We start from the raw sequence: 7,383 nt of genomic DNA on the forward strand, positions 1-7,383 counted from the left end.
AAAAAAAAAAAAAAAAAAAACCCGGATTAAGGACTTCAACGCAAAACCTGAAACTACGAAACTCCTGGAGGAAAACACAGGGAAATGCTTTAAGATATAGAGCTGGACAAGTCTCAGAACACAGAATGGTCTCCTGAGGTGTCCATGGACCCTGCATTGTCCCTGGGTTCAGGCTTAGCCTTTAAATGAGGTCAAGGGCCTCTAAATAGATCAAAAATGACTCTCATTGAAATCTAACTGGTGTATATAGATAACAGATTCTGTCTGTTGCTCTTTCTGATAAGGTGGGGCCTTCAGTAGGAGTGGCAATATTTATTCATTCCTTTTGTCTTCTGCTGCTAAATGACCTTGATTTTTATCACAGGGACCATGCCTCTGCACCTCTCCCTGACCAGGCAGTGATGATTTTATTGACTCCATCCTTAATCTAGAGGCGGTCCTGGAATTGACATCTACCTTTAGGTGCAGTGATTGGTTTATATCTGACCAATCAGAGTCTCCATGCCTTGGGCCCTGTGATTGGTTGACATCTGACCAATTGGATAATGCCGGCCTCTAGTTGCAGGGCTCACGGAAGAACCCAGGAGCTGCTCTCAGCCAGAAACACACATTGTTAGAACATTTTCACATAGTGTTGAAAACAGAAACATTTCCCAAACACCCCACCCCTCCCCTCATTTCTTTCATCTTCTTGGTGGTGTTTTACTTGTGTATTTGGAGCTATAAAAATCTAAGCTTCGGCTGCTGACACTGTATTTCTGTCTAAAAGGGACCTTTACTGAAAATAACACTAAGGCCGTTCAAGGCAGAGCCAGGAGGAAGGGAAACCAGGTCTTGTTAACGTGGGAGCCTCTGTATTCAGCCACGCATAAAGTCGGTTCTATCTTTGGACTGGTGTGTGGTTTAAACCAGTGTGTTTCCTATGAGCCCAAAACAGTTTATGTGGGTATTTTTGAACTTGCAACTTAATGAGTCCTAATTTATACTGGTGACAGAGAGGATGTATGTTTTTCAGCTAAAAGCTGAAGGATATATGTTAGGTTTCCTCATTACCACGGACACCAAACGTTAGCACCAGAAACGTTTGTATATGATAGCAATTCCAGAAGCAAACATCAAGAAGAACTTAATTACCTGCCATAAAAGATTTCTGTTGAGCTAACACTGTCTCTACTTGAACTATTTGGCGTAAGCAGCAGAACAGCAGAAATTGGGTATCTAAGGAGACTCAGGCCACGGAGCCGGGCTCGCGAGATGACAGGTGACCTCCCACTGCAGCTCTCATAAGCTGGGACAGTCAGCGCCGCGCCAGAGGGGAGAGAGATGATGACTGAGTCATTATCCATTGTTCTCAGTCTGCCAATTACCACATGCACAAAAGCAAAATAAATAATATATTTGGTTTTAGCAAGTGAGTCAGAACTTTAAAAACTCCTCCTTTAGTTTTAGGAAACCTGTGTACTTTGGCAGGAATAATTTTACACTGCTCTGTCTTGAAATCAGCTGCGTTTGAGTGAGCTCTGGAAATGCCTTTCAAAGGAGCCCTTGATTGAATCTACTTTTCACTCAGATGAACCATTAGCCTTAATGAAAACCTATAAATCTGCTGTGCATTTCAAATGAATTTACCATAAATGCTTAGCCACTGCACTTCAGAGTATGTCCTGCGTGGGAATCCATGCCAGGCACTTAAATGTGGGAGAAAGAGTAAAAGGTAAATGTCGCTCATCATGCCCAGTTGTAGAGGAGTTGACGCTGGTGTGCTTAGGAGAACAGGACTCACCGTCAGGTTACATTTATTTAGGCAAACCCTGGCAAGAAAAGCACAATCCTTTTGACACGCTCCATTTTTTGAAAAGTCATTGCGTTCTCACAGTTCATACTGTTTGCCAAGACTGACACGATCAGATGGCTCACGCAATTGATAGGACTGGGGTCTACATCCCAAACAGGGTTACGTTATAAGCACGTTGTTTGACTTACTTAACCGCCCTTATTCTACGTATTCCAAGCTAGTCAATGAATAGATGGGTTAAATTCTCAGTTAATGAAAAATTATTATTTATACTCCCATGACATGCAAGATAATTTGTTAGATACTTCAGGGCATACAAAGGTACTTACAAACTAGCATGCTTCTAAATGTATATTCCAGTTAGTAAATAAGACCTGGACACTGAAAACATTATTGATAGCCACGGTGAGTTAAGGCACTGCTGGAGGTTAAGGGAGGCGCATGACGCAAAGGACTTTCCATGCCGACAAAACTCCACAGACCTGCAGAGTTTCGAATGTCCTACTGGAGATAGAGTTTTAACACCTGTTTATAATTATACACCTGAACAAACATCTGTGTGTGCATATATACATACCTATATACATGCACCCTCAAAGCATACTTGCACAGATTTAATTTACATTGGTTATTCTATTTATTTTAATATATAAATCAAGACAGATGTCCCAATTACCCTGATTTAGCCATTACACGTCATATATAGGTATCAAAATATCACATGTATTCCTAATATGTATAACTATTATGTATTGTTAATAGCAAAAAACAGTAATTAAAGTAAAACAGAATACAATAGAAATGCATAAACTCATGATGTAAAGATTACTTACTGACTCTGAAATAAAATACATATCCTTAAATTTTCTAAAATCAGTTACAAATAAGTTTATACATGTGTGTAACTATAAATTGTAGGTGTGTGTATTTGAAATAAAAGCAGAAAGTCCACATAAAACAATATTTTCTTTGGTAAGAGGACCATACCATGCTTATTAGTTCTACATATTTGGAGTAATTATAAAATAATAATAATATAAATGTCATCTTGTATCTACCACCCAATTTTTTTTGTTTTTTCCACCACCCATTTCAAACTTACATTAGTGCTTCACCCACTGGCTTTATTTTACACTGATAAAATATTCCAGTTAATTTGAAGCCTCTTACACACCTTCTTTTAGTTCATTTTTCTTTCTCTTTCTTACCCTGAGAAAATTCTCATCCTGAACATGACTTTCTTTTATTAAATTTTTAACATAATTTTATTTTTTATTTTTTTGCAGTTTTTAGCCAGGGTTGGGTTTGAACCTGCCACCTCTGGGGCCGGCACCCTACTCCTTAAGCCACAGGCTCCACCTAATAATTTTAAAGACTTCTACTACATATGTGCCCTCCTTAACAATATCTGATGTGTTTTCTGCTTGCTTTTAATCATATGGTACATGTTATTATATTGAATTTATCATTTTAAACATGCTCTTTTTTTTTCAAGATTATATTTTTTAGATGTGTCACCTTTGTCCGTGGGGTTCTAGCACATTCATCACCACCAAAAAAGAAGGAAAGCCAAGGAGTTAAGGTCAAACATTGGCTAGCCCAGTACCCAAGCCCAATTGTTAGGGTGACAGCCACATAATTGGGGCTGGTGGGTTCAAACCCAGCCCAGGCTATCTAAACAACAATGACAATAATAAAAAAAATAGCTGGGCATTGTGGTGGGAACTTGTAGTCCCAGCTACTCGGGAGGCTGAAGCAAGAGAATTATGTAAGCCCAAAGGTTGGAGGTTGCCATGAGCTGTGACACCAGAGCACTCTACCCAGGGTGACAAAGTGAGACTCTGTCTCAAAAAAAAATCAAACATTGGAGCCGAAATAGATTGAAACCCTGCTTTTTATTCTTATTGTAGTGTTTTATCTTGGATGAGACACTGAACCTCAGTGTTTTTCATTTTCCTCACCTATAAAATTGAAATATTTAATAGTCTTGTGAAAAGTATTAAATCTGTTAACATTTGCAAGTCATCTATAACAGCACATGGCAGGCAGTAACTTAAAAAAACTTGTTAAAGATATGACCCGTGTCATGTTGCATTTTGTGAAATGTGCCTATCATATTTGTTAGGTATTCTCATATCTCTGTCTTTCCCACCGCATACCATGTGGCAGTCTGCTGCTCTCGGTACATCTTTGAGTGGGTACCTACCTGTGTATTTCTCTCTCTCTAAGGTGGGCCTGTGGCCTGGGACTGCTGGGCCCCAGAAGACACAGGTGTGCATCTTCTTTAGATATTACCAGTGTACTCTCCGCAGCTGTCTTTGGACTTGTGATAGAAAATTGTCTTCTATTATAAGATAAAATTTAAATTTTAATGAAATCAAATATATTGTTCTTTTCCCTTAAAATATAATTTCCTTTAAAGCTGCATAGCTTCATTAATAAATTATTGCATATACTAGAGCTACAGATATATGAGGTAGGAGTCTGGTGTCTTTCAGATATGGGTAACTTAGCTACATTATTTATTGAGCAGATTATAAACATGAAATAGTTTTATTTTCTTGTTTCAGCTATCCTCCTCCACGTATTTGTTGTATATTATCATAATTGTTATAAACATGTATAAATATAATCAGAACAGATAATACACAGAAAATTATTTCTATTGAAATAGCAACAAAATAGCCCATCTTTGGACCTCTCGAGGCTTTCACTGCTCTAATGGTGAGGAGAGAGAAGAGAGCAAAGCTGGTCTAGGCTGAGCTGGGTTCTAGGCTCCTAGCTTGACTTTTTCATATACAGAAGAAACTCCCTTAACTAACTTCCATGGGACGAAACCTTAGAAGTACGCATCACTCACCGTTTCCTGTGCTAATCATATTAACCTATTTCCAGGGCATTTGTGATACCATATATTTGTTTTAACTAATTTTCAATCAACCAATCAACCAACTGTCCCTATGATGCCAGATGAATGGCTCTTGACATCATTTAATCCCTTTAAAATTCCTGTGAGGTAGTTATAATTTCATGATATTTTACAGGAAACTAAGGCTAAGAGAAGTAACAATCACGCACAGTGTAAAAGGTGGTGATACTGAGATTTGAGCTCAGGAGGTAGCAAGTCCACAGCCAATATTCATTAGTTATCACTACTGGTATTCCCTGCATGGTATAGCTTAATATTGAAATCGACATACCTTTGGATTCTCTGACTATAACTTTCTGAGGGAAACTCAATGATTCACAGCAATAACGCTAAGTGAATTGATATTTAAACTGTCCTTGTAAGTGAACTTCAAAGTCCGTCTCTACATTCTGTGGCTCCCCTAAGAATGTCAATGACTAGTTGTGTAGAAAAGAGGAATATGGCTTGGATGGGACCTTTCCTAACCAAGAATTAGCTATGAATACTTTTGTATAAAAAATTCCTTTTCAAAATCTTAGGTATATTGATAGGAAAACATTAGGAGTCTATTAAATAAAAGTTAAACCATCGTTTATAAGTTTCTTCCTAAATTTGACCGCAGTTGACTTTAGACATATCTCCACAAACTCGTAGCGTAAGCTTGTACAGTCTGGTTCCTTCTAGCATTGATAAAACCAAATAACACACACTCCAGGCTATGTCTGAAACCCAAAACACAGATTTCACAATAATCAATCATCTTTCGAGTCAGGCTTACAGGGTGAAACAAAGCACAGGTAACCTTTCAGTCACCAGGCCAGGCCAGTAATTGTCGGTTGGTCCTCACTGCTTGGGCAATGCTCCGCCACTTCCATCTCAGGCCACGTCTAATTGTGGGGCTTCCCATGCTGCTCTGGTGGGGGCCTCACTATGGATACAGATGCCACATAAAGCACGACTGTGCTTCCGAACTCCATGGATGGACATTCTGCCATCTGCACTGGGACAGCTGTTCCCTGTGCACAGGGGGCTCTATCTTCCTTTGAAGTCCAGTCTCATAACAGAGTCAGACACAGCCCCCTCCTCTGTCATCAGCACAGGTCTCAAGGTACAAGGAGGGATTTCACTTTGCATTTCCACCGCTATGAATTTAGAGTTACTGTTTTCTGAGCATGATAGCACACGGATGTCACAGTAGACAAAATCTAAGATGCACGACTCTCTGGCTCTTCCGTGCGGCAATGGTAGCACATGGCAGTGTCTCCCTCCTGAAAATCATCCTCAGGCAGATGTCAGTCCTTTCTTCCTCAGGAATCTTTACAAAGTCCTTCCAATTAATTTAACTCTATTTTCAGAGGAAGAGCTGTCTTTATGTGTGCTGTTCCTTTCTTTTTGGTTCTGTCACTCATAGAATTCTGCCAATGGCTGCGAAAAATCAGCTTCCTCTTGTAGGTTAGACAGTTGATAATTTTTTTAAGTCTATAGGAATCATATAGGATGGTGGATACACACACAATGCCAAAAAATAGGCACATATTCTAAGAAAGCAAAAACTGTATTAAAATTGTAATAATATGTATGATAACAAAATAAATACAATTCAAGTTGAGCACTACTTGTAATTGCAGAAGTCAAATGTGACAGGAGTATTACAAATGTAATCGTGTTTACTCTCCAGAATAAAGAGATAGATAGAATAAATAGATTTGGTCTAGAGAATGAAATAAAATTTGATAAACTGGGCTCAGTACAGGGTCCTAAGAAGAGAAGGGACCTATGAAAAGCCTTATTGACGTTCTCATTCCCTTGAAGCAAGCAATACTGAAATATTTTTTTTAATTGCTAGATAAATCACATTAGAATGCCTATTAAACCACTAAATTTCCAAGCCTATCTGATGTATTAGGTCCAGAAATAACCTCAAAAACTTAAGATTTAGTAAGTTCAACAGAAACAAAAAACCAATATTTCTTGTGGATGTGTTTTGTGCCAGGTGGAGCTTCAAAGCAATTAGAAGATGCAGAGAGGAGACAGGAGGCACCATGTCTGGACGCACCTGTGTGTGTCTGTGGCTGGAAAGATCACAGTCCACAAAAGCAGCAAGACACGGGTTGTGTCACTTTCTTCAAAGACAGTTGACGGTGACACTGCATTTCATTCTCATTCTGCTGGGTCACCAGGGAATCCAAGCTCACTCACGCATTGTTAGTAGGTGTTTATCCATCCCAGGAACCCGTACAGATATACAGGAGGTCTACTTGTCCAAAAAGGAAGGAAAAGAAAACGAACGAAAGAGGAAAGAGGAGAAAAGAAACCCAGAAAACGTGTCTCAGTTTGCTGGAGTGTTCCGATTCAGTCCGGGTGGTTCTGCCACTCCCCAGCAGAGGCTGAGACCTGGAGGGAGGCTTCAGTTTCCAGGTTCACAAGGCAGACATGTCTCCTAGGGGCAATTCTGTCTTCCTGGGTGGGGGTAAGAGCTCACACTAACCACAGAAATTCAGTTTGTCTTCTTGGTCTATTTGGGAAGACATCTTCTTTTCTGTGACTTCTGCTTGCTTCTCTTTGCTCTTTTATGGTAAACCTTAAAGGGAACTCTACCTTACAAAACTAAAGGCATAAGGAAAGCCAATGTCCTGAGATGATCTCCCAGCCTGAACACTCCTCTGGGGTAAGAAGGCAC

This window comes from Otolemur garnettii, unplaced genomic scaffold, assembly GCF_000181295.1.
Source record: "Otolemur garnettii isolate 467f Iridium unplaced genomic scaffold, OtoGar3 scaffold00030, whole genome shotgun sequence".
Classification (NCBI taxonomy): domain Eukaryota; kingdom Metazoa; phylum Chordata; class Mammalia; order Primates; family Galagidae; genus Otolemur; species Otolemur garnettii.